Below are 27,385 nucleotides of genomic sequence, written 5' to 3' on the forward strand. Positions count from 1 at the left end.
AATTGGGCTGGCGACATAACAAAAAAAAAAAAAAGGAAGGGAGCCAACAGCACCCGGGTTTCCCAGGCGGTCACCCATCCAAGTACTAGCCGGGCCCGATGATGCTTAACTTCGGTGATCGGACGAGAACCGGTGTATTCATCATGGTATGGCCGTTGGCGCTCGTCTAATGTAGGAGCACGGCAGAATTCGCGTTCGGCTTTTCTCCCAACACACAAAATGTTAGTTTTCGGCCGCATTTGACGAAAGCGCTTCCTTCCGCAACCGCCAGTTCCTCCAGGACGGCGCGGGGAGGCGCGCCCGGCGTCCCAGCAGAGCGACGGCCGAATTAGCGGGCGCACCGCCGCGTGTGTGAGACGCACTGCTGCTCGTTGCACCCCCTGTCATTCGCTGGGCGCGTGCAGCCTTCGACACTAGCGGAGGACGCATCTTGTCCCTGGTGTTCAGCGGAGGGCCTGTGCGGGGTGTGGCAGTGTCGTGCTGGAGGGCGCCACTGGTAGCGATGTGGGCTTCCTCGCCTCGCCTTGCCTCACACCAGGTGTCTGCGTAGTTTGCAGCGCATTCGCACCATTCCTATCCCTGTCCCTGTCCCCGTCCCGACTTGTCCCGACTTTGCTCGACTGCCGCTCGCTGCCGCTCGGGTCGTGGTCCATATGACAGCGCAAGCACGACAAACGTCTACGGGACGAGGCGAGACGAGACGAGACGAGACGAGACGACTAAGGAATAAATTCGTGGTTACAAATCAAATTTGGAACTCTACACTCCTACACAACAATAGGCGGTGACGTATTTCAAAAATCACCTGCCGATTCGTACCGTTTTGTCGTTTTCAAAGTCTTCTTGGCAAACTTGGTTAGCACATTCTCCCTCAAACTGAGTTAATTACTGCATTTTCGTACCATTACAGTAGTTTAAAAGGCTTAAGGAAGCATCTTTGTCACAATAGAAAGGTAGTTTGAAAATTGGGCTGGCGACATAACAAAGAAAAAAAAAGGAAGGGAGCCAACAGCACCCGGGTTTCCCAGGCGGTCACCCATCCAAGTACTAGCCGGGCCCGATGATGCTTAACTTCGGTGATCGGACGAGAACCGGTGTATTCATCATGGTATGGCCGTTGGCGCTCGTCTAATGTAGGAGCACGGCAGAATTCGCGTTCGGCTTTTCTCCCAACACACAAAATGTTAGTTTTCGGCCGCATTTGACGAAAGCGCTTCCTTCCGCAACCGCCAGTTCCTCCAGGACGGCGCGGGGAGGCGCGCCCGGCGTCCCAGCAGAGCGACGGCCGAATTAGCGGGCGCACCGCCGCGTGTGTGAGACGCACTGCTGCTCGTTGCACCCCCTGTCATTCGCTGGGCGCGTGCAGCCTTCGACACTAGCGGAGGACGCATCTTGTCCCTGGTGTTCAGCGGAGGGCCTGTGCGGGGTGTGGCAGTGTCGTGCTGGAGGGCGCCACTGGTAGCGATGTGGGCTTCCTCGCCTCGCCTCGCCTCACACCAGGTGTCTGCGTAGTTTGCAGTGCATTCGCACCATTCCTATCCCTGTCCCTGTCCCCGTCCCGACTTGTCCCGACTTTGCTCGACTGCCGCTCGCTGCCGCTCGGGTCGTGGTCCATATGACAGCGCAAGCACGACAAACGTCTGCGGGACGAGACGAGACGAGACGAGACGAGACGACTAAGGAATAAATTCGTGGTTACAAATCAAATTTGGAACTCTACACTCCTACACAACAATAGGCGGTGACGTATTTAAAAAATCACCTGCCGATTCGTACTGTTTTGTCGTTTTCAAAGTCTTCTTGGCAAACTTGGTTAGCACATTCTCCCTCAAACTGAGTTAATTACTGCATTTTCGTACCATTACAGTAGTTTAAAAGGCTTAAGGAAGCATCTTTGTCACAATAGAAAGGTAGTTTGAAAATTGGGCTGGCGACATAACAAAAAAAAAAAAAGGAAGGGAGCCAACAGCACCCGGGTTTCCCAGGCGGTCACCCATCCAAGTACTAGCCGGGCCCGATGATGCTTAACTTCGGTGATCGGACGACAACCGGTGTATTCATCATGGTATGGCCGTTGGCGCTCGTCTAATGTAGGAGCACGGCAGAATTCGCGTTCGGCTTTTCTCCCAACACACAAAATGTTAGTTTTCGGCCGCATTTGACGAAAGCGCTTCCTTCCGCAACCGCCAGTTCCTCGAGGACGGCGCGGGGAGGCGCGCCCGGCGTCCCAGCAGAGCGACGGCCGAATTAGCGGGCGCACCGCCGCGTGTGTGAGACGCACTGCTGCTCGTTGCACCCCCTGTCATTCGCTGGGCGCGTGCAGCCTTCGACACTAGCGGAGGACGCATCTTGTCCCTGGTGTTCAGCGGAGGGCCTGTGCGGGGTGTGGCAGTGTCGTGCTGGAGGGCGCCACTGGTAGCGATGTGGGCTTCCTCGCCTCGCCTCGCCTCACACCAGGTGTCTGCGTAGTTTGCAGTGCATTCGCACCATTCCTATCCCTGTCCCTGTCCCCGTCCCGACTTGTCCCGACTTTGCTCGACTGCCGCTCGCTGCCGCTCGGGTCGTGGTCCATATGACAGCGCAAGCACGACAAACGTCTGCGGGACGAGACGAGACGAGACGAGACGAGACGAGACGACTAAGGAATAAATTCGTGGTTACAAATCAAATTTGGAACTCTACACTCCTACACAACAATAGGCGGTGACGTATTTCAAAAATCACCTGCCGATTCGTACTGTTTTGTCGTTTTCAAAGTCTTCTTGGCAAACTTGGTTAGCACATTCTCCCTCAAACTGAGTTAATTACTGCATTTTCGTACCATTACAGTAGTTTAAAAGGCTTAAGGAAGCATCTTTGTCACAATAGAAAGGTAGTTTGAAAATTGGGCTGGCGACATAACAAAGAAAAAAAAAGGAAGGGAGCCAACAGCACCCGGGTTTCCCAGGCGGTCACCCATCCGAGTACTAGCCGGGCCCGATGATGCTTAACTTCGGTGATCGGACGAGAACCGGTGTATTCATCATGGTATGGCCGTTGGCGCTCGTCTAATGTAGGAGCACGGCAGAATTCGCGTTCGGCTTTTCTCCCAACACACAAAATGTTAGTTTTCGGCCGCATTTGACGAAAGCGCTTCCTTCCGCAACCGCCAGTTCCTCCAGGACGGCGCGGGGAGGCGCGCCCGGCGTCCCAGCAGAGCGACGGCCGAATTAGCGGGCGCACCGCCGCGTGTGTGAGACGCACTGCTGCTCGTTGCACCCCCTGTCATTCGCTGGGCGCGTGCAGCCTTCGACACTAGCGGAGGACGCATCTTGTCCCTGGTGTTCAGCGGAGGGCCTGTGCGGGGTGTGGCAGTGTCGTGCTGGAGGGCGCCACTGGTAGCGATGTGGGCTTCCTCGCCTCGCCTCGCCTCACACCAGGTGTCTGCGTAGTTTGCAGTGCATTCGCACCATTCCTATCCCTGTCCCTGTCCCCGTCCCGACTTGTCCCGACTTTGCTCGACTGCCGCTCGCTGCCGCTCGGGTCGTGGTCCATATGACAGCGCAAGCACGACAAACGTCTGCGGGACGAGACGAGACGAGACGAGACGAGACGACTAAGGAATAAATTCGTGGTTACAAATCAAATTTGGAACTCTACACTCCTACACAACAATAGGCGGTGACGTATTTCAAAAATCACCTGCCGATTCGTACTGTTTTGTCGTTTTCAAAGTCTTCTTGGCAAACTTGGTTAGCACATTCTCCCTCAAACTGAGTTAATTACTGCATTTTCGTACCATTACAGTAGTTTAAAAGGCTTAAGGAAGCATCTTTGTCACAATAGAAAGGTAGTTTGAAAATTGGGCTGGCGACATAACAAAAAAAAAAAAAAGGAAGGGAGCCAACAGCACCCGGGTTTCCCAGGCGGTCACCCATCCAAGTACTAGCCGGGCCCGATGATGCTTAACTTCGGTGATCGGACGACAACCGGTGTATTCATCATGGTATGGCCGTTGGCGCTCGTCTAATGTAGGAGCACGGCAGAATTCGCGTTCGGCTTTTCTCCCAACACACAAAATGTTAGTTTTCGGCCGCATTTGACGAAAGCGCTTCCTTCCGCAACCGCCAGTTCCTCCAGGACGGCGCGGGGAGGCGCGCCCGGCGTCCCAGCAGAGCGACGGCCGAATTAGCGGGCGCACCGCCGCGTGTGTGAGACGCACTGCTGCTCGTTGCACCCCCTGTCATTCGCTGGGCGCGTGCAGCCTTCGACACTAGCGGAGGACGCATCTTGTCCCTGGTGTTCAGCGGAGGGCCTGTGCGGGGTGTGGCAGTGTCGTGCTGGAGGGCGCCACTGGTAGCGATGTGGGCTTCCTCGCCTCGCCTCGCCTCACACCAGGTGTCTGCGTAGTTTGCAGTGCATTCGCACCATTCCTATCCCTGTCCCTGTCCCCGTCCCGACTTGTCCCGACTTTGCTCGACTGCCGCTCGCTGCCGCTCGGGTCGTGGTCCATATGACAGCGCAAGCACGACAAACGTCTGCGGGACGAGACGAGACGAGACGAGACGAGACGAGACGACTAAGGAATAAATTCGTGGTTACAAATCAAATTTGGAACTCTACACTGCTACACAACAGTAGGCGGTGACGTATTTCAAAAATCACCTGCCGATTCGTACTGTTTTGTCGTTTTCAAAGTCTTCTTGGCAAACTTGGTTAGCACATTCTCCCTCAAACTGAGTTAATTACTGCATTTTCGTACCATTACAGTAGTTTAAAAGGCTTAAGGAAGCATCTTTGTCACAATAGAAAGGTAGTTTGAAAATTGGGCTGGCGACATAACAAAAAAAAAAAAGGAAGGGAGCCAACAGCACCCGGGTTTCCCAGGCGGTCACCCATCCAAGTACTAGCCGGGCCCGATGATGCTTAACTTCGGTGATCGGACGAGAACCGGTGTATTCATCATGGTATGGCCGTTGGCGCTCGTCTAATGTAGGAGCACGGCAGAATTCGCGTTCGGCTTTTCTCCCAACACACAAAATGTTAGTTTTCGGCCGCATTTGACGAAAGCGCTTCCTTCCGCAACCGCCAGTTCCTCCAGGACGGCGCGGGGAGGCGCGCCCGGCGTCCCAGCAGAGCGACGGCCGAATTAGCGGGCGCACCGCCGCGTGTGTGAGACGCACTGCTGCTCGTTGCACCCCCTGTCATTCGCTGGGCGCGTGCAGCCTTCGACACTAGCGGAGGACGCATCTTGTCCCTGGTGTTCAGCGGAGGGCCTGTGCGGGGTGTGGCAGTGTCGTGCTGGAGGGCGCCACTGGTAGCGATATGGGCTTCCTCGCCTCGCCTCGCCTCACACCAGGTGTCTGCGTAGTTTGCAGTGCATTCGCACCATTCCTATCCCTGTCCCTGTCCCCGTCCCGACTTGTCCCGACTTTGCTCGACTGCCGCTCGCTGCCGCTCGGGTCGTGGTCCATATGACAGCGCAAGCACGACAAACGTCTGCGGGACGAGACGAGACGAGACGAGACGAGACGACTAAGGAATAAATTCGTGGTTACAAATCAAATTTGGAACTCTACACTCCTACACAACAATAGGCGGTGACGTATTTCAAAAATCACCTGCCGATTCGTACTGTTTTGTCGTTTTCAAAGTCTTCTTGGCAAACTTGGTTAGCACATTCTCCCTCAAACTGAGTTAATTACTGCATTTTCGTACCATTACAGTAGTTTAAAAGGCTTAAGGAAGCATCTTTGTCACAATAGAAAGGTAGTTTGAAAATTGGGCTGGCGACATAACAAAAAAAAAAAAAAAGGAAGGGAGCCAACAGCACCCGGGTTTCCCAGGCGGTCACCCATCCAAGTACTAGCCGGGCCTGATGATGCTTAACTTCGGTGATCGGACGACAACCGGTGTATTCATCATGGTATGGCCGTTGGCGCTCGTCTAATGTAGGAGCACGGCAGAATTCGCGTTCGGCTTTTCTCCCAACACACAAAATGTTAGTTTTCGGCCGCATTTGACGAAAGCGCTTCCTTCCGCAACCGCCAGTTCCTCCAGGACGGCGCGGGGAGGCGCGCCCGGCGTCCCAGCAGAGCGACGGCCGAATTAGCGGGCGCACCGCCGCGTGTGTGAGACGCACTGCTGCTCGTTGCACCCGCTGTCATTCGCTGGGCGCGTGCAGCCTTCGACACTAGCGGAGGACGCATCTTGTCCCTGGTGTTCAGCGGAGGGCCTGTGCGGGGTGTGGCAGTGTCGTGCTGGAGGGCGCCACTGGTAGCGATGTGGGCTTCCTCGCCTCGCCTTGCCTCACACCAGGTGTCTGCGTAGTTTGCAGTGCATTCGCACCATTCCTATCCCTGTCCCTGTCCCCGTCCCGACTTGTCCCGACTTTGCTCGACTGCCGCTCGCTGCCGCTCGGGTCGTGGTCCATATGACAGCGCAAACACGACAAACGTCTGCGGGACGAGACGAGACGAGACGAGACGAGACGAGACGACTAAGGAATAAATTCGTGGTTACAAATCAAATTTGGAACTCTACACTCCTACACAACAATAGGCGGTGACGTATTTCAAAAATCACCTGCCGATTCGTACTGTTTTGTCGTTTTCAAAGTCTTCTTGGCAAACTTGGTTAGCACATTCTCCCTCAAACTGAGTTAATTACTGCATTTTCGTACCATTACAGTAGTTTAAAAGGCTTAAGGAAGCATCTTTGTCACAATAGAAAGGTAGTTTGAAAATTGGGCTGGCGACATAACAAAAAAAAAAAAAGGAAGGGAGCCAACAGCACCCGGGTTTCCCAGGCGGTCACCCATCCAAGTACTAGCCGGGCCCGATGATGCTTAACTTCGGTGATCGGACGACAACCGGTGTATTCATCATGGTATGGCCGTTGGCGCTCGTCTAATGTAGGAGCACGGCAGAATTCGCGTTCGGCTTTTCTCCCAACACACAAAATGTTAGTTTTCGGCCGCATTTGACGAAAGCGCTTCCTTCCGCAACCGCCAGTTCCTCGAGGACGGCGCGGGGAGGCGCGCCCGGCGTCCCAGCAGAGCGACGGCCGAATTAGCGGGCGCACCGCCGCGTGTGTGAGACGCACTGCTGCTCGTTGCACCCCCTGTCATTCGCTGGGCGCGTGCAGCCTTCGACACTAGCGGAGGACGCATCTTGTCCCTGGTGTTCAGCGGAGGGCCTGTGCGGGGTGTGGCAGTGTCGTGCTGGAGGGCGCCACTGGTAGCGATGTGGGCTTCCTCGCCTCGCCTCGCCTCACACCAGGTGTCTGCGTAGTTTGCAGTGCATTCGCACCATTCCTATCCCTGTCCCTGTCCCCGTCCCGACTTGTCCCGACTTTGCTCGACTGCCGCTCGCTGCCGCTCGGGTCGTGGTCCATATGACAGCGCAAGCACGACAAACGTCTGCGGGACGAGACGAGACGAGACGAGACGAGACGAGACGACTAAGGAATAAATTCGTGGTTACAAATCAAATTTGGAACTCTACACTCCTACACAACAATAGGCGGTGACGTATTTCAAAAATCACCTGCCGATTCGTACCGTTTTGTCGTTTTCAAAGTCTTCTTGGCAAACTTGGTTAGCACATTCTCCCTCAAACTGAGTTAATTACTGCATTTTCGTACCATTACAGTAGTTTAAAAGGCTTAAGGAAGCATCTTTGTCACAATAGAAAGGTAGTTTGAAAATTGGGCTGGCGACATAACAAAGAAAAAAAAAGGAAGGGAGCCAACAGCACCCGGGTTTCCCAGGCGGTCACCCATCCAAGTACTAGCCGGGCCCGATGATGCTTAACTTCGGTGATCGGACGAGAACCGGTGTATTCATCATGGTATGGCCGTTGGCGCTCGTCTAATGTAGGAGCACGGCAGAATTCGCGTTCGGCTTTTCTCCCAACACACAAAATGTTAGTTTTCGGCCGCATTTGACGAAAGCGCTTCCTTCCGCAACCGCCAGTTCCTCCAGGACGGCGCGGGGAGGCGCGCCCGGCGTCCCAGCAGAGCGACGGCCGAATTAGCGGGCGCACCGCCGCGTGTGTGAGACGCACTGCTGCTCGTTGCACCCCCTGTCATTCGCTGGGCGCGTGCAGCCTTCGACACTAGCGGAGGACGCATCTTGTCCCTGGTGTTCAGCGGAGGGCCTGTGCGGGGTGTGGCAGTGTCGTGCTGGAGGGCGCCACTGGTAGCGATGTGGGCTTCCTCGCCTCGCCTCGCCTCACACCAGGTGTCTGCGTAGTTTGCAGTGCATTCGCACCATTCCTATCCCTGTCCCTGTCCCCGTCCCGACTTGTCCCGACTTTGCTCGACTGCCGCTCGCTGCCGCTCGGGTCGTGGTCCATATGACAGCGCAAGCACGACAAACGTCTGCGGGACGAGACGAGACGAGACGAGACGAGACGAGACGACTAAGGAATAAATTCGTGGTTACAAATCAAATTTGGAACTCTACACTCCTACACAACAATAGGCGGTGACGTATTTCAAAAATCACCTGCCGATTCGTACTGTTTTGTCGTTTTCAAAGTCTTCTTGGCAAACTTGGTTAGCACATTCTCCCTCAAACTGAGTTAATTACTGCATTTTCGTACCATTACAGTAGTTTAAAAGGCTTAAGGAAGCATCTTTGTCACAATAGAAAGGTAGTTTGAAAATTGGGCTGGCGACATAACAAAGAAAAAAAAAGGAAGGGAGCCAACAGCACCCGGGTTTCCCAGGCGGTCACCCATCCGAGTACTAGCCGGGCCCGATGATGCTTAATTTCGGTGATCGGACGAGAACCGGTGTATTCATCATGGTATGGCCGTTGGCGCTCGTCTAATGTAGGAGCACGGCAGAATTCGCGTTCGGCTTTTCTCCCAACACACAAAATGTTAGTTTTCGGCCGCATTTGACGAAAGCGCTTCCTTCCGCAACCGCCAGTTCCTCCAGGACGGCGCGGGGAGGCGCGCCCGGCGTCCCAGCAGAGCGACGGCCGAATTAGCGGGCGCATCGCCGCGTGTGTGAGACGCACTGCTGCTCGTTGCACCCCCTGTCATTCGCTGGGCGCGTGCAGCCTTCGACACTAGCGGAGGACGCATCTTGTCCCTGGTGTTCAGCGGAGGGCCTGTGCGGGGTGTGGCAGTGTCGTGCTGGAGGGCGCCACTGGTAGCGATGTGGGCTTCCTCGCCTCGCCTCGCCTCACACCAGGTGTCTGCGTAGTTTGCAGTGCATTCGCACCATTCCTATCCCTGTCCCTGTCCCCGTCCCGACTTGTCCCGACTTTGCTCGACTGCCGCTCGCTGCCGCTCGGGTCGTGGTCCATATGACAGCGCAAGCACGACAAACGTCTGCGGGACGAGACGAGACGAGACGAGACGAGACGAGACGACTAAGGAATAAATTCGTGGTTACAAATCAAATTTGGAACTCTACACTGCTACACAACAGTAGGCGGTGACGTATTTCAAAAATCACCTGCCGATTCGTACTGTTTTGTCGTTTTCAAAGTCTTCTTGGCAAACTTGGTTAGCACATTCTCCCTCAAACTGAGTTAATTACTGCATTTTCGTACCATTACAGTAGTTTAAAAGGCTTAAGGAAGCATCTTTGTCACAATAGAAAGGTAGTTTGAAAATTGGGCTGGCGACATAACAAAAAAAAAAAAGGAAGGGAGCCAACAGCACCCGGGTTTCCCAGGCGGTCACCCATCCAAGTACTAGCCGGGCCCGATGATGCTTAACTTCGGTGATCGGACGAGAACCGGTGTATTCATCATGGTATGGCCGTTGGCGCTCGTCTAATGTAGGAGCACGGCAGAATTCGCGTTCGGCTTTTCTCCCAACACACAAAATGTTAGTTTTCGGCCGCATTTGACGAAAGCGCTTCCTTCCGCAACCGCCAGTTCCTCCAGGACGGCGCGGGGAGGCGCGCCCGGCGTCCCAGCAGAGCGACGGCCGAATTAGCGGGCGCACCGCCGCGTGTGTGAGACGCACTGCTGCTCGTTGCACCCCCTGTCATTCGCTGGGCGCGTGCAGCCTTCGACACTAGCGGAGGACGCATCTTGTCCCTGGTGTTCAGCGGAGGGCCTGTGCGGGGTGTGGCAGTGTCGTGCTGGAGGGCGCCACTGGTAGCGATATGGGCTTCCTCGCCTCGCCTCGCCTCACACCAGGTGTCTGCGTAGTTTGCAGTGCATTCGCACCATTCCTATCCCTGTCCCTGTCCCCGTCCCGACTTGTCCCGACTTTGCTCGACTGCCGCTCGCTGCCGCTCGGGTCGTGGTCCATATGACAGCGCAAGCACGACAAACGTCTGCGGGACGAGACGAGACGAGACGAGACGAGACGACTAAGGAATAAATTCGTGGTTACAAATCAAATTTGGAACTCTACACTCCTACACAACAATAGGCGGTGACGTATTTCAAAAATCACCTGCCGATTCGTACTGTTTTGTCGTTTTCAAAGTCTTCTTGGCAAACTTGGTTAGCACATTCTCCCTCAAACTGAGTTAATTACTGCATTTTCGTACCATTACAGTAGTTTAAAAGGCTTAAGGAAGCATCTTTGTCACAATAGAAAGGTAGTTTGAAAATTGGGCTGGCGACATAACAAAAAAAAAAAAAAAGGAAGGGAGCCAACAGCACCCGGGTTTCCCAGGCGGTCACCCATCCAAGTACTAGCCGGGCCTGATGATGCTTAACTTCGGTGATCGGACGACAACCGGTGTATTCATCATGGTATGGCCGTTGGCGCTCGTCTAATGTAGGAGCACGGCAGAATTCGCGTTCGGCTTTTCTCCCAACACACAAAATGTTAGTTTTCGGCCGCATTTGACGAAAGCGCTTCCTTCCGCAACCGCCAGTTCCTCCAGGACGGCGCGGGGAGGCGCGCCCGGCGTCCCAGCAGAGCGACGGCCGAATTAGCGGGCGCACCGCCGCGTGTGTGAGACGCACTGCTGCTCGTTGCACCCGCTGTCATTCGCTGGGCGCGTGCAGCCTTCGACACTAGCGGAGGACGCATCTTGTCCCTGGTGTTCAGCGGAGGGCCTGTGCGGGGTGTGGCAGTGTCGTGCTGGAGGGCGCCACTGGTAGCGATGTGGGCTTCCTCGCCTCGCCTTGCCTCACACCAGGTGTCTGCGTAGTTTGCAGTGCATTCGCACCATTCCTATCCCTGTCCCTGTCCCCGTCCCGACTTGTCCCGACTTTGCTCGACTGCCGCTCGCTGCCGCTCGGGTCGTGGTCCATATGACAGCGCAAACACGACAAACGTCTGCGGGACGAGACGAGACGAGACGAGACGAGACGAGACGACTAAGGAATAAATTCGTGGTTACAAATCAAATTTGGAACTCTACACTCCTACACAACAATAGGCGGTGACGTATTTCAAAAATCACCTGCCGATTCGTACTGTTTTGTCGTTTTCAAAGTCTTCTTGGCAAACTTGGTTAGCACATTCTCCCTCAAACTGAGTTAATTACTGCATTTTCGTACCATTACAGTAGTTTAAAAGGCTTAAGGAAGCATCTTTGTCACAATAGAAAGGTAGTTTGAAAATTGGGCTGGCGACATAACAAAAAAAAAAAAAGGAAGGGAGCCAACAGCACCCGGGTTTCCCAGGCGGTCACCCATCCAAGTACTAGCCGGGCCCGATGATGCTTAACTTCGGTGATCGGACGACAACCGGTGTATTCATCATGGTATGGCCGTTGGCGCTCGTCTAATGTAGGAGCACGGCAGAATTCGCGTTCGGCTTTTCTCCCAACACACAAAATGTTAGTTTTCGGCCGCATTTGACGAAAGCGCTTCCTTCCGCAACCGCCAGTTCCTCGAGGACGGCGCGGGGAGGCGCGCCCGGCGTCCCAGCAGAGCGACGGCCGAATTAGCGGGCGCACCGCCGCGTGTGTGAGACGCACTGCTGCTCGTTGCACCCCCTGTCATTCGCTGGGCGCGTGCAGCCTTCGACACTAGCGGAGGACGCATCTTGTCCCTGGTGTTCAGCGGAGGGCCTGTGCGGGGTGTGGCAGTGTCGTGCTGGAGGGCGCCACTGGTAGCGATGTGGGCTTCCTCGCCTCGCCTCGCCTCACACCAGGTGTCTGCGTAGTTTGCAGTGCATTCGCACCATTCCTATCCCTGTCCCTGTCCCCGTCCCGACTTGTCCCGACTTTGCTCGACTGCCGCTCGCTGCCGCTCGGGTCGTGGTCCATATGACAGCGCAAGCACGACAAACGTCTGCGGGACGAGACGAGACGAGACGAGACGAGACGAGACGACTAAGGAATAAATTCGTGGTTACAAATCAAATTTGGAACTCTACACTCCTACACAACAATAGGCGGTGACGTATTTCAAAAATCACCTGCCGATTCGTACCGTTTTGTCGTTTTCAAAGTCTTCTTGGCAAACTTGGTTAGCACATTCTCCCTCAAACTGAGTTAATTACTGCATTTTCGTACCATTACAGTAGTTTAAAAGGCTTAAGGAAGCATCTTTGTCACAATAGAAAGGTAGTTTGAAAATTGGGCTGGCGACATAACAAAGAAAAAAAAAGGAAGGGAGCCAACAGCACCCGGGTTTCCCAGGCGGTCACCCATCCAAGTACTAGCCGGGCCCGATGATGCTTAACTTCGGTGATCGGACGAGAACCGGTGTATTCATCATGGTATGGCCGTTGGCGCTCGTCTAATGTAGGAGCACGGCAGAATTCGCGTTCGGCTTTTCTCCCAACACACAAAATGTTAGTTTTCGGCCGCATTTGACGAAAGCGCTTCCTTCCGCAACCGCCAGTTCCTCCAGGACGGCGCGGGGAGGCGCGCCCGGCGTCCCAGCAGAGCGACGGCCGAATTAGCGGGCGCACCGCCGCGTGTGTGAGACGCACTGCTGCTCGTTGCACCCCCTGTCATTCGCTGGGCGCGTGCAGCCTTCGACACTAGCGGAGGACGCATCTTGTCCCTGGTGTTCAGCGGAGGGCCTGTGCGGGGTGTGGCAGTGTCGTGCTGGAGGGCGCCACTGGTAGCGATGTGGGCTTCCTCGCCTCGCCTCGCCTCACACCAGGTGTCTGCGTAGTTTGCAGTGCATTCGCACCATTCCTATCCCTGTCCCTGTCCCCGTCCCGACTTGTCCCGACTTTGCTCGACTGCCGCTCGCTGCCGCTCGGGTCGTGGTCCATATGACAGCGCAAGCACGACAAACGTCTGCGGGACGAGACGAGACGAGACGAGACGAGACGAGACGACTAAGGAATAAATTCGTGGTTACAAATCAAATTTGGAACTCTACACTCCTACACAACAATAGGCGGTGACGTATTTCAAAAATCACCTGCCGATTCGTACTGTTTTGTCGTTTTCAAAGTCTTCTTGGCAAACTTGGTTAGCACATTCTCCCTCAAACTGAGTTAATTACTGCATTTTCGTACCATTACAGTAGTTTAAAAGGCTTAAGGAAGCATCTTTGTCACAATAGAAAGGTAGTTTGAAAATTGGGCTGGCGACATAACAAAGAAAAAAAAAGGAAGGGAGCCAACAGCACCCGGGTTTCCCAGGCGGTCACCCATCCGAGTACTAGCCGGGCCCGATGATGCTTAATTTCGGTGATCGGACGAGAACCGGTGTATTCATCATGGTATGGCCGTTGGCGCTCGTCTAATGTAGGAGCACGGCAGAATTCGCGTTCGGCTTTTCTCCCAACACACAAAATGTTAGTTTTCGGCCGCATTTGACGAAAGCGCTTCCTTCCGCAACCGCCAGTTCCTCCAGGACGGCGCGGGGAGGCGCGCCCGGCGTCCCAGCAGAGCGACGGCCGAATTAGCGGGCGCATCGCCGCGTGTGTGAGACGCACTGCTGCTCGTTGCACCCCCTGTCATTCGCTGGGCGCGTGCAGCCTTCGACACTAGCGGAGGACGCATCTTGTCCCTGGTGTTCAGCGGAGGGCCTGTGCGGGGTGTGGCAGTGTCGTGCTGGAGGGCGCCACTGGTAGCGATGTGGGCTTCCTCGCCTCGCCTCGCCTCACACCAGGTGTCTGCGTAGTTTGCAGTGCATTCGCACCATTCCTATCCCTGTCCCTGTCCCCGTCCCGACTTGTCCCGACTTTGCTCGACTGCCGCTCGCTGCCGCTCGGGTCGTGGTCCATATGACAGCGCAAGCACGACAAACGTCTGCGGGACGAGACGAGACGAGACGAGACGAGACGACTAAGGAATAAATTCGTGGTTACAAATCAAATTTGGAACTCTACACTCCTACACAACAATAGGCGGTGACGTATTTCAAAAATCACCTGCCGATTCGTACTGTTTTGTCGTTTTCAAAGTCTTCTTGGCAAACTTGGTTAGCACATTCTCCCTCAAACTGAGTTAATTACTGCATTTTCGTACCATTACAGTAGTTTAAAAGGCTTAAGGAAGCATCTTTGTCACAATAGAAAGGTAGTTTGAAAATTGGGCTGGCGACATAACAAAAAAAAAAAAAGGAAGGGAGCCAACAGCACCCGGGTTTCCCAGGCGGTCACCCATCCAAGTACTAGCCGGGCCCGATGATGCTTAACTTCGGTGATCGGACGAGAACCGGTGTATTCATCATGGTATGGCCGTTGGCGCTCGTCTAATGTAGGAGCACGGCAGAATTCGCGTTCGGCTTTTCTCCCAACACACAAAATGTTAGTTTTCGGCCGCATTTGACGAAAGCGCTTCCTTCCGCAACCGCCAGTTCCTCCAGGACGGCGCGGGGAGGCGCGCCCGGCGTCCCAGCAGAGCGACGGCCGAATTAGCGGGCGCACCGCCGCGTGTGTGAGACGCACTGCTGCTCGTTGCACCCCCTGTCATTCGCTGGGCGCGTGCAGCCTTCGACACTAGCGGAGGACGCATCTTGTCCCTGGTGTTCAGCGGAGGGCCTGTGCGGGGTGTGGCAGTGTCGTGCTGGAGGGCGCCACTGGTAGCGATGTGGGCTTCCTCGCCTCGCCTCGCCTCACACCAGGTGTCTGCGTAGTTTGCAGTGCATTCGCACCATTCCTATCCCTGTCCCTGTCCCCGTCCCGACTTGTCCCGACTTTGCTCGACTGCCGCTCGCTGCCGCTCGGGTCGTGGTCCATATGACAGCGCAAGCACGACAAACGTCTGCGGGACGAGACGAGACGAGACGAGACGAGACGAGACGACTAAGGAATAAATTCGTGGTTACAAATCAAATTTGGAACTCTACACTGCTACACAACAGTAGGCGGTGACGTATTTCAAAAATCACCTGCCGATTCGTACTGTTTTGTCGTTTTCAAAGTCTTCTTGGCAAACTTGGTTAGCACATTCTCCCTCAAACTGAGTTAATTACTGCATTTTCGTACCATTACAGTAGTTTAAAAGGCTTAAGGAAGCATCTTTGTCACAATAGAAAGGTAGTTTGAAAATTGGGCTGGCGACATAACAAAAAAAAAAAGGAAGGGAGCCAACAGCACCCGGGTTTCCCAGGCGGTCACCCATCCAAGTACTAGCCGGGCCCGATGATGCTTAACTTCGGTGATCGGACGAGAACCGGTGTATTCATCATGGTATGGCGGTTGGCGCTCGTCTAATGTAGGAGCACGGCAGAATTCGCGTTCGGCTTTTCTCCCAACACACAAAATGTTAGTTTTCGGCCGCATTTGACGAAAGCGCTTCCTTCCGCAACCGCCAGTTCCTCGAGGACGGCGCGGGGAGGCGCGCCCGGCGTCCCAGCAGAGCGACGGCCGAATTAGCGGGCGCACCGCCGCGTGTGTGAGACGCACTGCTGCTCGTTGCACCCCCTGTCATTCGCTGGGCGCGTGCAGCCTTCGACACTAGCGGAGGACGCATCTTGTCCCTGGTGTTCAGCGGAGGGCCTGTGCGGGGTGTGGCAGTGTCGTGCTGGAGGGCGCCACTGGTAGCGATGTGGGCTTCCTCGCCTCGCCTCGCCTCACACCAGGTGTCTGCGTAGTTTGCAGTGCATTCGCACCATTCCTATCCCTGTCCCTGTCCCCGTCCCGACTTGTCCCGACTTTGCTCGACTGCCGCTCGCTGCCGCTCGGGTCGTGGTCCATATGACAGCGCAAGCACGACAAACGTCTGCGGGACGAGACGAGACGAGACGAGACGAGACGAGACGACTAAGGAATAAATTCGTGGTTACAAATCAAATTTGGAACTCTACACTCCTACACAACAATAGGCGGTGACGTATTTCAAAAATCACCTGCCGATTCGTACCGTTTTGTCGTTTTCAAAGTCTTCTTGGCAAACTTGGTTAGCACATTCTCCCTCAAACTGAGTTAATTACTGCATTTTCGTACCATTACAGTAGTTTAAAAGGCTTAAGGAAGCATCTTTGTCACAATAGAAAGGTAGTTTGAAAATTGGGCTGGCGACATAACAAAGAAAAAAAAAGGAAGGGAGCCAACAGCACCCGGGTTTCCCAGGCGGTCACCCATCCAAGTACTAGCCGGGCCCGATGATGCTTAACTTCGGTGATCGGACGAGAACCGGTGTATTCATCATGGTATGGCCGTTGGCGCTCGTCTAATGTAGGAGCACGGCAGAATTCGCGTTCGGCTTTTCTCCCAACACACAAAATGTTAGTTTTCGGCCGCATTTGACGAAAGCGCTTCCTTCCGCAACCGCCAGTTCCTCCAGGACGGCGCGGGGAGGCGCGCCCGGCGTCCCAGCAGAGCGACGGCCGAATTAGCGGGCGCACCGCCACGTGTGTGAGACGCACTGCTGCTCGTTGCACCCCCTGTCATTCGCTGGGCGCGTGCAGCCTTCGACACTAGCGGAGGACGCATCTTGTCCCTGGTGTTCACCGGAGGGCCTGTGCGGGGTGTGGCAGTGTCGTGCTGGAGGGCGCCACTGGTAGCGATGTGGGCTTCCTCGCCTCGCCTCGCCTCACACCAGGTGTCTGCGTAGTTTGCAGTGCATTCGCACCATTCCTATCCCTGTCCCTGTCCCCGTCCCGACTTGTCCCGACTTTGCTCGACTGCCGCTCGCTGCCGCTCGGGTCGTGGTCCATATGACAGCGCAAGCACGACAAACGTCTGCGGGATGAAACGAGACGAGACGAGACGAGACGAGACGACTAAGGAATAAATTCGTGGTTACAAATCAAATTTGGAACTCTACACTCCTACACAACAATAGGCGGTGACGTATTTCAAAAATCACCTGCCGATTCGTACTGTTTTGTCGTTTTCAAAGTCTTCTTGGCAAACTTGGTTAGCACATTCTCCCTCAAACTGAGTTAATTACTGCATTTTCGTACCATTACAGTAGTTTAAAAGGCTTAAGGAAGCATCTTTGTCACAATAGAAAGGTAGTTTGAAAATTGGGCTGGCGACATAACAAAGAAAAAAAAAGGAAGGGAGCCAACAGCACCCGGGTTTCCCAGGCGGTCACCCATCCGAGTACTAGCCGGGCCCGATGATGCTTAACTTCGGTGATCGGACGAGAACCGGTGTATTCATCATGGTATGGCCGTTGGCGCTCGTCTAATGTAGGAGCACGGCAGAATTCGCGTTCGGCTTTTCTCCCAACACACAAAATGTTAGTTTTCGGCCGCATTTGACGAAAGCGCTTCCTTCCGCAACCGCCAGTTCCTCCAGGACGGCGCGGGGAGGCGCGCCCGGCGTCCCAGCAGAGCGACGGCCGAATTAGCGGGCGCATCGCCGCGTGTGTGAGACGCACTGCTGCTCGTTGCACCCCCTGTCATTCGCTGGGCGCGTGCAGCCTTCGACACTAGCGGAGGACGCATCTTGTCCCTGGTGTTCAGCGGAGGGCCTGTGCGGGGTGTGGCAGTGTCGTGCTGGAGGGCGCCACTGGTAGCGATGTGGGCTTCCTCGCCTCGCCTCGCCTCACACCAGGTGTCTGCGTAGTTTGCAGTGCATTCGCACCATTCCTATCCCTGTCCCTGTCCCCGTCCCGACTTGTCCCGACTTTGCTCGACTGCCGCTCGCTGCCGCTCGGGTCGTGGTCCATATGACAGCGCAAGCACGACAAACGTCTGCGGGACGAGACGAGACGAGACGAGACGAGACGACTAAGGAATAAATTCGTGGTTACAAATCAAATTTGGAACTCTACACTCCTACACAACAATAGGCGGTGACGTATTTCAAAAATCACCTGCCGATTCGTACTGTTTTGTCGTTTTCAAAGTCTTCTTGGCAAACTTGGTTAGCACATTCTCCCTCAAACTGAGTTAATTACTGCATTTTCGTACCATTACAGTAGTTTAAAAGGCTTAAGGAAGCATCTTTGTCACAATAGAAAGGTAGTTTGAAAATTGGGCTGGCGACATAACAAAAAAAAAAAAAGGAAGGGAGCCAACAGCACCCGGTTTTCCCAGGCGGTCACCCATCCAAGTACTAGCCGGGCCCGATGATGCTTAACTTCGGTGATCGGACGAGAACCGGTGTATTCATCATGGTATGGCCGTTGGCGCTCGTCTAATGTAGGAGCACGGCAGAATTCGCGTTCGGCTTTTCTCCCACCACACAAAATGTTAGTTTTCGGCCGCATTTGACGAAAGCGCTTCCTTCCGCAACCGCCAGTTCCTCCAGGACGGCGCGGGGAGGCGCGCCCGGCGTCCCAGCAGAGCGACGGCCGAATTAGCGGGCGCACCGCCGCGTGTGTGAGACGCACTGCTGCTCGTTGCACCCCCTGTCATTCGCTGGGCGCGTGCAGCCTTCGACACTAGCGGAGGACGCATCTTGTCCCTGGTGTTCAGCGGAGGGCCTGTGCGGGGTGTGGCAGTGTCGTGCTGGAGGGCGCCACTGGTAGCGATGTGGGCTTCCTCGCCTCGCCTCGCCTCACACCAGGTGTCTGCGTAGTTTGCAGTGCATTCGCACCATTCCTATCCCTGTCCCTGTCCCCGTCCCGACTTGTCCCGACTTTGCTCGACTGCCGCTCGCTGCCGCTCGGGTCGTGGTCCATATGACAGCGCAAGCACGACAAACGTCTGCGGGACGAGACGAGACGAGACGAGACGAGACGAGACGACTAAGGAATAAATTCGTGGTTACAAATCAAATTTGGAACTCTACACTGCTACACAACAGTAGGCGGTGACGTATTTCAAAAATCACCTGCCGATTCGTACTGTTTTGTCGTTTTCAAAGTCTTCTTGGCAAACTTGGTTAGCACATTCTCCCTCAAACTGAGTTAATTACTGCATTTTCGTACCATTACAGTAGTTTAAAAGGCTTAAGGAAGCATCTTTGTCACAATAGAAAGGTAGTTTGAAAATTGGGCTGGCGACATAACAAAAAAAAAAAGGAAGGGAGCCAACAGCACCCGGGTGTCCCAGGCGGTCACCCATCCGAGTACTAGCCGGGCCCGATGATGCTTAACTTCGGTGATCGGACGAGAACCGGTGTATTCATCATGGTATGGCCGTTGGCGCTCGTCTAATGTAGGAGCACGGCAGAATTCGCGTTCGGCTTTTCTCCCAACACACAAAATGTTAGTTTTCGGCCGCATTTGACGAAAGCGCTTCCTTCCGCAACCGCCAGTTCCTCGAGGACGGCGCGGGGAGGCGCGCCCGGCGTCCCAGCAGAGCGACGGCCGAATTAGCGGGCGCACCGCCGCGTGTGTGAGACGCACTGCTGCTCGTTGCACCCCCTGTCATTCGCTGGGCGCGTGCAGCCTTCGACACTAGCGGAGGACGCATCTTGTCCCTGGTGTTCAGCGGAGGGCCTGTGCGGGGTGTGGCAGTGTCGTGCTGGAGGGCGCCACTGGTAGCGATGTGGGCTTCCTCGCCTCGCCTCGCCTCACACCAGGTGTCTGCGTAGTTTGCAGTGCATTCGCACCATTCCTATCCCTGTCCCTGTCCCCGTCCCGACTTGTCCCGACTTTGCTCGACTGCCGCTCGCTGCCGCTCGGGTCGTGGTCCATATGACAGCGCAAGCACGACAAACGTCTGCGGGACGAGACGAGACGAGACGAGACGAGACGAGACGACTAAGGAATAAATTCGTGGTTACAAATCAAATTTGGAACTCTACACTCCTACACAACAATAGGCGGTGACGTATTTCAAAAATCACCTGCCGATTCGTACCGTTTTGTCGTTTTCAAAGTCTTCTTGGCAAACTTGGTTAGCACATTCTCCCTCAAACTGAGTTAATTACTGCATTTTCGTACCATTACAGTAGTTTAAAAGGCTTAAGGAAGCATCTTTGTCACAATAGAAAGGTAGTTTGAAAATTGGGCTGGCGACATAACAAAGAAAAAAAAAGGAAGGGAGCCAACAGCACCCGGGTTTCCCAGGCGGTCACCCATCCAAGTACTAGCCGGGCCCGATGATGCTTAACTTCGGTGATCGGACGAGAACCGGTGTATTCATCATGGTATGGCCGTTGGCGCTCGTCTAATGTAGGAGCACGGCAGAATTCGCGTTCGGCTTTTCTCCCAACACACAAAATGTTAGTTTTCGGCCGCATTTGACGAAAGCGCTTCCTTCCGCAACCGCCAGTTCCTCCAGGACGGCGCGGGGAGGCGCGCCCGGCGTCCCAGCAGAGCGACGGCCGAATTAGCGGGCGCACCGCCGCGTGTGTGAGACGCACTGCTGCTCGTTGCACCCCCTGTCATTCGCTGGGCGCGTGCAGCCTTCGACACTAGCGGAGGACGCATCTTGTCCCTGGTGTTCAGCGGAGGGCCTGTGCGGGGTGTGGCAGTGTCGTGCTGGAGGGCGCCACTGGTAGCGATGTGGGCTTCCTCGCCTCGCCTCGCCTCACACCAGGTGTCTGCGTAGTTTGCAGTGCATTCGCACCATTCCTATCCCTGTCCCTGTCCCCGTCCCGACTTGTCCCGACTTTGCTCGACTGCCGCTCGCTGCCGCTCGGGTCGTGGTCCATATGACAGCGCAAGCACGACAAACGTCTGCGGGACGAGACGAGACGAGACGAGACGAGACGAGACGACTAAGGAATAAATTCGTGGTTACAAATCAAATTTGGAACTCTACACTCCTACACAACAATAGGCGGTGACGTATTTCAAAAATCACCTGCCGATTCGTACTGTTTTGTCGTTTTCAAAGTCTTCTTGGCAAACTTGGTTAGCACATTCTCCCTCAAACTGAGTTAATTACTGCATTTTCGTACCATTACAGTAGTTTAAAAGGCTTAAGGAAGCATCTTTGTCACAATAGAAAGGTAGTTTGAAAATTGGGCTGGCGACATAACAAAGAAAAAAAAAGGAAGGGAGCCAACAGCACCCGGGTTTCCCAGGCGGTCACCCATCCGAGTACTAGCCGGGCCCGATGATGCTTAACTTCGGTGATCGGACGAGAACCGGTGTATTCATCATGGTATGGCCGTTGGCGCTCGTCTAATGTAGGAGCACGGCAGAATTCGCGTTCGGCTTTTCTCCCAACACACAAAATGTTAGTTTTCGGCCGCATTTGACGAAAGCGCTTCCTTCCGCAACCGCCAGTTCCTCCAGGACGGCGCGGGGAGGCGCGCCCGGCGTCCCAGCAGAGCGACGGCCGAATTAGCGGGCGCACCGCCGCGTGTGTGAGACGCACTGCTGCTCGTTGCACCCCCTGTCATTCGCTGGGCGCGTGCAGCCTTCGACACTAGCGGAGGACGCATCTTGTCCCTGGTGTTCAGCGGAGGGCCTGTGCGGGGTGTGGCAGTGTCGTGCTGGAGGGCGCCACTGGTAGCGATGTGGGCTTCCTCGCCTCGCCTCGCCTCGCCTCACACCAGGTGTCTGCGTAGTTTGCAGTGCATTCGCACCATTCCTATCCCTGTCCCTGTCCCCGTCCCGACTTGTCCCGACTTTGCTCGACTGCCGCTCGCTGCCGCTCGGGTCGTGGTCCATATGACAGCGCAAGCACGACAAACGTCTGCGGGACGAGACGAGACGAGACGAGACGAGACGAGACGACTAAGGAATAAATTCGTGGTTACAAATCAAATTTGGAACTCTACACTCCTACACAACAATAGGCGGTGACGTATTTCAAAAATCACCTGCCGATTCGTACCGTTTTGTCGTTTTCAAAGTCTTCTTGGCAAACTTGGTTAGCACATTCTCCCTCAAACTGAGTTAATTACTGCATTTTCGTACCATTACAGTAGTTTAAAAGGCTTAAGGAAGCATCTTTGTCACAATAGAAAGGTAGTTTGAAAATTGGGCTGGCGACATAACAAAGAAAAAAAAAGGAAGGGAGCCAACAGCACCCGGGTTTCCCAGGCGGTCACCCATCCAAGTACTAGCCGGGCCCGATGATGCTTAACTTCGGTGATCGGACGAGAACCGGTGTATTCATCATGGTATGGCCGTTGGCGCTCGTCTAATGTAGGAGCACGGCAGAATTCGCGTTCGGCTTTTCTCCCAACACACAAAATGTTAGTTTTCGGCCGCATTTGACGAAAGCGCTTCCTTCCGCAACCGCCAGTTCCTCCAGGACGGCGCGGGGAGGCGCGCCCGGCGTCCCAGCAGAGCGACGGCCGAATTAGCGGGCGCACCGCCGCGTGTGTGAGACGCACTGCTGCTCGTTGCACCCCCTGTCATTCGCTGGGCGCGTGCAGCCTTCGACACTAGCGGAGGACGCATCTTGTCCCTGGTGTTCAGCGGAGGGCCTGTGCGGGGTGTGGCAGTGTCGTGCTGGAGGGCGCCACTGGTAGCGATGTGGGCTTCCTCGCCTCGCCTCGCCTCACACCAGGTGTCTGCGTAGTTTGCAGTGCATTCGCACCATTCCTATCCCTGTCCCTGTCCCCGTCCCGACTTGTCCCGACTTTGCTCGACTGCCGCTCGCTGCCGCTCGGGTCGTGGTCCATATGACAGCGCAAGCACGACAAACGTCTGCGGGACGAGACGAGACGAGACGAGACGAGACGAGACGACTAAGGAATAAATTCGTGGTTACAAATCAAATTTGGAACTCTACACTCCTACACAACAATAGGCGTGACGTATTTCAAAAATCACCTGCCGATTCGTACTGTTTTGTCGTTTTCAAAGTCTTCTTGGCAAACTTGGTTAGCACATTCTCCCTCAAACTGAGTTAATTACTGCATTTTCGTACCATTACAGTAGTTTAAAAGGCTTAAGGAAGCATCTTTGTCACAATAGAAAGGTAGTTTGAAAATTGGGCTGGCGACATAACAAAAAAAAAAAAAAAGGAAGGGAGCCAACAGCACCCGGGTTTCCCAGGCGGTCACCCATCCAAGTACTAGCCGGGCCTGATGATGCTTAACTTCGGTGATCGGACGACAACCGGTGTATTCATCATGGTATGGCCGTTGGCGCTCGTCTAATGTAGGAGCACGGCAGAATTCGCGTTCGGCTTTTCTCCCAACACACAAAATGTTAGTTTTCGGCCGCATTTGACGAAAGCGCTTCCTTCCGCAACCGCCAGTTCCTCCAGGACGGCGCGGGGAGGCGCGCCCGGCGTCCCAGCAGAGCGACGGCCGAATTAGCGGGCGCACCGCCACGTGTGTGAGACGCACTGCTGCTCGTTGCACCCCCTGTCATTCGCTGGGCGCGTGCAGCCTTCGACACTAGCGGAGGACGCATCTTGTCCCTGGTGTTCAGCGGAGGGCCTGTGCGGGGTGTGGCAGTGTCGTGCTGGAGGGCGCCACTGGTAGCGATGTGGGCTTCCTCGCCTCGCCTTGCCTCACACCAGGTGTCTGCGTAGTTTGCAGTGCATTCGCACCATTCCTATCCCTGTCCCTGTCCCCGTCCCGACTTGTCCCGACTTTGCTCGACTGCCGCTCGCTGCCGCTCGGGTCGTGGTCCATATGACAGCGCAAGCACGACAAACGTCTGCGGGACGAGACGAGACGAGACGAGACGAGACGAGACGACTAAGGAATAAATTCGTGGTTACAAATCAAATTTGGAACTCTACACTCCTACACAACAATAGGCGGTGACGTATTTCAAAAATCACCTGCCGATTCGTACTGTTTTGTCGTTTTCAAAGTCTTCTTGGCAAACTTGGTTAGCACATTCTCCCTCAAACTGAGTTAATTACTGCATTTTCGTACCATTACAGTAGTTTAAAAGGCTTAAGGAAGCATCTTTGTCACAATAGAAAGGTAGTTTGAAAATTGGGCTGGCGACATAACAAAGAAAAAAAAAGGAAGGGAGCCAACAGCACCCGGGTTTCCCAGGCGGTCACCCATCCGAGTACTAGCCGGGCCCGATGATGCTTAACTTCGGTGATCGGACGAGAACCGGTGTATTCATCATGGTATGGCCGTTGGCGCTCGTCTAATGTAGGAGCACGGCAGAATTCGCGTTCGGCTTTTCTCCCAACACACAAAATGTTAGTTTTCGGCCGCATTTGACGAAAGCGCTTCCTTCCGCAACCGCCAGTTCCTCCAGGACGGCGCGGGGAGGCGCGCCCGGCGTCCCAGCAGAGCGACGGCCGAATTAGCGGGCGCACCGCCGCGTGTGTGAGACGCACTGCTGCTCGTTGCACCCCCTGTCATTCGCTGGGCGCGTGCAGCCTTCGACACTAGCGGAGGACGCATCTTGTCCCTGGTGTTCAGCGGAGGGCCTGTGCGGGGTGTGGCAGTGTCGTGCTGGAGGGCGCCACTGGTAGCGATGTGGGCTTCCTCGCCTCGCCTCGCCTCGCCTCACACCAGGTGTCTGCGTAGTTTGCAGTGCATTCGCACCATTCCTATCCCTGTCCCTGTCCCCGTCCCGACTTGTCCCGACTTTGCTCGACTGCCGCTCGCTGCCGCTCGGGTCGTGGTCCATATGACAGCGCAAGCACGACAAACGTCTGCGGGACGAGACGAGACGAGACGAGACGAGACGAGACGACTAAGGAATAAATTCGTGGTTACAAATCAAATTTGGAACTCTACACTCCTACACAACAATAGGCGGTGACGTATTTCAAAAATCACCTGCCGATTCGTACCGTTTTGTCGTTTTCAAAGTCTTCTTGGCAAACTTGGTTAGCACATTCTCCCTCAAACTGAGTTAATTACTGCATTTTCGTACCATTACAGTAGTTTAAAAGGCTTAAGGAAGCATCTTTGTCACAATAGAAAGGTAGTTTGAAAATTGGGCTGGCGACATAACAAAGAAAAAAAAAGGAAGGGAGCCAACAGCACCCGGGTTTCCCAGGCGGTCACCCATCCAAGTACTAGCCGGGCCCGATGATGCTTAACTTCGGTGATCGGACGAGAACCGGTGTATTCATCATGGTATGGCCGTTGGCGCTCGTCTAATGTAGGAGCACGGCAGAATTCGCGTTCGGCTTTTCTCCCAACACACAAAATGTTAGTTTTCGGCCGCATTTGACGAAAGCGCTTCCTTCCGCAACCGCCAGTTCCTCCAGGACGGCGCGGGGAGGCGCGCCCGGCGTCCCAGCAGAGCGACGGCCGAATTAGCGGGCGCACCGCCGCGTGTGTGAGACGCACTGCTGCTCGTTGCACCCCCTGTCATTCGCTGGGCGCGTGCAGCCTTCGACACTAGCGGAGGACGCATCTTGTCCCTGGTGTTCAGCGGAGGGCCTGTGCGGGGTGTGGCAGTGTCGTGCTGGAGGGCGCCACTGGTAGCGATGTGGGCTTCCTCGCCTCGCCTCGCCTCACACCAGGTGTCTGCGTAGTTTGCAGTGCATTCGCACCATTCCTATCCCTGTCCCTGTCCCCGTCCCGACTTGTCCCGACTTTGCTCGACTGCCGCTCGCTGCCGCTCGGGTCGTGGTCCATATGACAGCGCAAGCACGACAAACGTCTGCGGGACGAGACGAGACGAGACGAGACGAGACGAGACGACTAAGGAATAAATTCGTGGTTACAAATCAAATTTGGAACTCTACACTCCTACACAACAATAGGCGGTGACGTATTTCAAAAATCACCTGCCGATTCGTACTGTTTTGTCGTTTTCAAAGTCTTCTTGGCAAACTTGGTTAGCACATTCTCCCTCAAACTGAGTTAATTACTGCATTTTCGTACCATTACAGTAGTTTAAAAGGCTTAAGGAAGCATCTTTGTCACAATAGAAAGGTAGTTTGAAAATTGGGCTGGCGACATAACAAAAAAAAAAAAAAAGGAAGGGAGCCAACAGCACCCGGGTTTCCCAGGCGGTCACCCATCCAAGTACTAGCCGGGCCTGATGATGCTTAACTTCGGTGATCGGACGACAACCGGTGTATTCATCATGGTATGGCCGTTGGCGCTCGTCTAATGTAGGAGCACGGCAGAATTCGCGTTCGGCTTTTCTCCCAACACACAAAATGTTAGTTTTCGGCCGCATTTGACGAAAGCGCTTCCTTCCGCAACCGCCAGTTCCTCCAGGACGGCGCGGGGAGGCGCGCCCGGCGTCCCAGCAGAGCGACGGCCGAATTAGCGGGCGCACCGCCACGTGTGTGAGACGCACTGCTGCTCGTTGCACCCCCTGTCATTCGCTGGGCGCGTGCAGCCTTCGACACTAGCGGAGGACGCATCTTGTCCCTGGTGTTCAGCGGAGGGCCTGTGCGGGGTGTGGCAGTGTCGTGCTGGAGGGCGCCACTGGTAGCGATGTGGGCTTCCTCGCCTCGCCTTGCCTCACACCAGGTGTCTGCGTAGTTTGCAGTGCATTCGCACCATTCCTATCCCTGTCCCTGTCCCCGTCCCGACTTGTCCCGACTTTGCTCGACTGCCGCTCGCTGCCGCTCGGGTCGTGGTCCATATGACAGCGCAAGCACGACAAACGTCTGCGGGACGAGACGAGACGAGACGAGACGAGACGAGACGACTAAGGAATAAATTCGTGGTTACAAATCAAATTTGGAACTCTACACTCCTACACAACAATAGGCGGTGACGTATTTCAAAAATCACCTGCCGATTCGTACTGTTTTGTCGTTTTCAAAGTCTTCTTGGCAAACTTGGTTAGCACATTCTCCCTCAAACTGAGTTAATTACTGCATTTTCGTACCATTACAGTAGTTTAAAAGGCTTAAGGAAGCATCTTTGTCACAATAGAAAGGTAGTTTGAAAATTGGGCTGGCGACATAACAAAAAAAAAAAAGGAAGGGAGCCAACAGCACCCGGGTTTCCCAGGCGGTCACCCATCCAAGTACTAGCCGGGCCCGATGATGCTTAATTTCGGTGATCGGACGAGAACCGGTGTATTCATCATGGTATGGCCGTTGGCGCTCGTCTAATGTAGGAGCACGGCAGAATTCGCGTTCGGCTTTTCTCCCAACACACAAAATGTTAGTTTTCGGCCGCATTTGACGAAAGCGCTTCCTTCCGCAACCGCCAGTTCCTCCAGGACGGCGCGGGGAGGCGCGCCCGGCGTCCCAGCAGAGCGACGGCCGAATTAGCGGGCGCACCGCCGCGTGTGTGAGACGCACTGCTGCTCGTTGCACCCCCTGTCATTTGCTGGGCGCGTGCAGCCTTCGACACTAGCGGAGGACGCATCTTGTCCCTGGTGTTCAGCGGAGGGCCTGTGCGGGGTGT

At 54.9% G+C, this 27,385-nt stretch overlaps 29 non-coding genes across 29 annotated transcripts; all 29 read right to left on the minus strand.

Moving 5' to 3' along the window:
• Positions 1-41: 41 nt before the first annotated feature.
• On the minus strand, positions 42-160 carry LOC126102427 (5S ribosomal RNA). Its single transcript, XR_007522843.1, has one exon. It is a non-coding gene; the product is annotated as a 5S ribosomal RNA (ribosomal RNA).
• An 843-nt stretch (positions 161-1,003) lies between these two features.
• Positions 1,004-1,122, minus strand: LOC126102440 (5S ribosomal RNA). Its single transcript, XR_007522845.1, has one exon. It is a non-coding gene; the product is annotated as a 5S ribosomal RNA (ribosomal RNA).
• Positions 1,123-1,960: 838 nt separating this feature from the next.
• On the minus strand, positions 1,961-2,079 carry LOC126101940 (5S ribosomal RNA). The gene has a single exon (XR_007522645.1). It is a non-coding gene; the product is annotated as a 5S ribosomal RNA (ribosomal RNA).
• An 843-nt stretch (positions 2,080-2,922) lies between these two features.
• On the minus strand, positions 2,923-3,041 carry LOC126102798 (5S ribosomal RNA). The gene has a single exon (XR_007523069.1). It is a non-coding gene; the product is annotated as a 5S ribosomal RNA (ribosomal RNA).
• Positions 3,042-3,880: 839 nt separating this feature from the next.
• On the minus strand, positions 3,881-3,999 carry LOC126101942 (5S ribosomal RNA). The gene has a single exon (XR_007522647.1). It is a non-coding gene; the product is annotated as a 5S ribosomal RNA (ribosomal RNA).
• Positions 4,000-4,841: 842 nt separating this feature from the next.
• Positions 4,842-4,960, minus strand: LOC126102452 (5S ribosomal RNA). Its single transcript, XR_007522847.1, has one exon. It is a non-coding gene; the product is annotated as a 5S ribosomal RNA (ribosomal RNA).
• An 840-nt stretch (positions 4,961-5,800) lies between these two features.
• LOC126102041 (5S ribosomal RNA) lies at positions 5,801-5,919 on the minus strand. The gene has a single exon (XR_007522738.1). It is a non-coding gene; the product is annotated as a 5S ribosomal RNA (ribosomal RNA).
• An 843-nt stretch (positions 5,920-6,762) lies between these two features.
• LOC126101944 (5S ribosomal RNA) lies at positions 6,763-6,881 on the minus strand. Its single transcript, XR_007522648.1, has one exon. It is a non-coding gene; the product is annotated as a 5S ribosomal RNA (ribosomal RNA).
• Positions 6,882-7,724: 843 nt separating this feature from the next.
• On the minus strand, positions 7,725-7,843 carry LOC126102465 (5S ribosomal RNA). The gene has a single exon (XR_007522848.1). It is a non-coding gene; the product is annotated as a 5S ribosomal RNA (ribosomal RNA).
• Positions 7,844-8,686: 843 nt separating this feature from the next.
• LOC126101807 (5S ribosomal RNA) lies at positions 8,687-8,805 on the minus strand. Its single transcript, XR_007522523.1, has one exon. It is a non-coding gene; the product is annotated as a 5S ribosomal RNA (ribosomal RNA).
• Positions 8,806-9,647: 842 nt separating this feature from the next.
• On the minus strand, positions 9,648-9,766 carry LOC126102477 (5S ribosomal RNA). The gene has a single exon (XR_007522849.1). It is a non-coding gene; the product is annotated as a 5S ribosomal RNA (ribosomal RNA).
• An 840-nt stretch (positions 9,767-10,606) lies between these two features.
• On the minus strand, positions 10,607-10,725 carry LOC126102043 (5S ribosomal RNA). Its single transcript, XR_007522739.1, has one exon. It is a non-coding gene; the product is annotated as a 5S ribosomal RNA (ribosomal RNA).
• An 843-nt stretch (positions 10,726-11,568) lies between these two features.
• Positions 11,569-11,687, minus strand: LOC126101945 (5S ribosomal RNA). The gene has a single exon (XR_007522649.1). It is a non-coding gene; the product is annotated as a 5S ribosomal RNA (ribosomal RNA).
• An 843-nt stretch (positions 11,688-12,530) lies between these two features.
• LOC126102489 (5S ribosomal RNA) lies at positions 12,531-12,649 on the minus strand. Its single transcript, XR_007522850.1, has one exon. It is a non-coding gene; the product is annotated as a 5S ribosomal RNA (ribosomal RNA).
• An 843-nt stretch (positions 12,650-13,492) lies between these two features.
• Positions 13,493-13,611, minus strand: LOC126101808 (5S ribosomal RNA). Its single transcript, XR_007522524.1, has one exon. It is a non-coding gene; the product is annotated as a 5S ribosomal RNA (ribosomal RNA).
• Positions 13,612-14,449: 838 nt separating this feature from the next.
• Positions 14,450-14,568, minus strand: LOC126102501 (5S ribosomal RNA). The gene has a single exon (XR_007522851.1). It is a non-coding gene; the product is annotated as a 5S ribosomal RNA (ribosomal RNA).
• Positions 14,569-15,409: 841 nt separating this feature from the next.
• On the minus strand, positions 15,410-15,528 carry LOC126101779 (5S ribosomal RNA). The gene has a single exon (XR_007522497.1). It is a non-coding gene; the product is annotated as a 5S ribosomal RNA (ribosomal RNA).
• Positions 15,529-16,371: 843 nt separating this feature from the next.
• LOC126102513 (5S ribosomal RNA) lies at positions 16,372-16,490 on the minus strand. Its single transcript, XR_007522852.1, has one exon. It is a non-coding gene; the product is annotated as a 5S ribosomal RNA (ribosomal RNA).
• An 843-nt stretch (positions 16,491-17,333) lies between these two features.
• On the minus strand, positions 17,334-17,452 carry LOC126102810 (5S ribosomal RNA). The gene has a single exon (XR_007523075.1). It is a non-coding gene; the product is annotated as a 5S ribosomal RNA (ribosomal RNA).
• Positions 17,453-18,290: 838 nt separating this feature from the next.
• Positions 18,291-18,409, minus strand: LOC126102639 (5S ribosomal RNA). The gene has a single exon (XR_007522925.1). It is a non-coding gene; the product is annotated as a 5S ribosomal RNA (ribosomal RNA).
• Positions 18,410-19,250: 841 nt separating this feature from the next.
• LOC126101909 (5S ribosomal RNA) lies at positions 19,251-19,369 on the minus strand. The gene has a single exon (XR_007522617.1). It is a non-coding gene; the product is annotated as a 5S ribosomal RNA (ribosomal RNA).
• Positions 19,370-20,212: 843 nt separating this feature from the next.
• Positions 20,213-20,331, minus strand: LOC126102525 (5S ribosomal RNA). Its single transcript, XR_007522853.1, has one exon. It is a non-coding gene; the product is annotated as a 5S ribosomal RNA (ribosomal RNA).
• Positions 20,332-21,174: 843 nt separating this feature from the next.
• On the minus strand, positions 21,175-21,293 carry LOC126102822 (5S ribosomal RNA). The gene has a single exon (XR_007523085.1). It is a non-coding gene; the product is annotated as a 5S ribosomal RNA (ribosomal RNA).
• Positions 21,294-22,141: 848 nt separating this feature from the next.
• Positions 22,142-22,260, minus strand: LOC126102537 (5S ribosomal RNA). The gene has a single exon (XR_007522854.1). It is a non-coding gene; the product is annotated as a 5S ribosomal RNA (ribosomal RNA).
• Positions 22,261-23,104: 844 nt separating this feature from the next.
• LOC126102044 (5S ribosomal RNA) lies at positions 23,105-23,223 on the minus strand. Its single transcript, XR_007522740.1, has one exon. It is a non-coding gene; the product is annotated as a 5S ribosomal RNA (ribosomal RNA).
• Positions 23,224-24,066: 843 nt separating this feature from the next.
• On the minus strand, positions 24,067-24,185 carry LOC126102825 (5S ribosomal RNA). Its single transcript, XR_007523089.1, has one exon. It is a non-coding gene; the product is annotated as a 5S ribosomal RNA (ribosomal RNA).
• Positions 24,186-25,033: 848 nt separating this feature from the next.
• LOC126102549 (5S ribosomal RNA) lies at positions 25,034-25,152 on the minus strand. Its single transcript, XR_007522855.1, has one exon. It is a non-coding gene; the product is annotated as a 5S ribosomal RNA (ribosomal RNA).
• An 845-nt stretch (positions 25,153-25,997) lies between these two features.
• LOC126102046 (5S ribosomal RNA) lies at positions 25,998-26,116 on the minus strand. The gene has a single exon (XR_007522742.1). It is a non-coding gene; the product is annotated as a 5S ribosomal RNA (ribosomal RNA).
• Positions 26,117-26,958: 842 nt separating this feature from the next.
• Positions 26,959-27,077, minus strand: LOC126101762 (5S ribosomal RNA). The gene has a single exon (XR_007522482.1). It is a non-coding gene; the product is annotated as a 5S ribosomal RNA (ribosomal RNA).
• Between the last annotated feature and the right edge of the window lie 308 nt (positions 27,078-27,385).

Source organism: Schistocerca cancellata, chromosome 9, assembly GCF_023864275.1.
Source record: "Schistocerca cancellata isolate TAMUIC-IGC-003103 chromosome 9, iqSchCanc2.1, whole genome shotgun sequence".
In the NCBI taxonomy this organism is placed as follows: domain Eukaryota; kingdom Metazoa; phylum Arthropoda; class Insecta; order Orthoptera; family Acrididae; genus Schistocerca; species Schistocerca cancellata.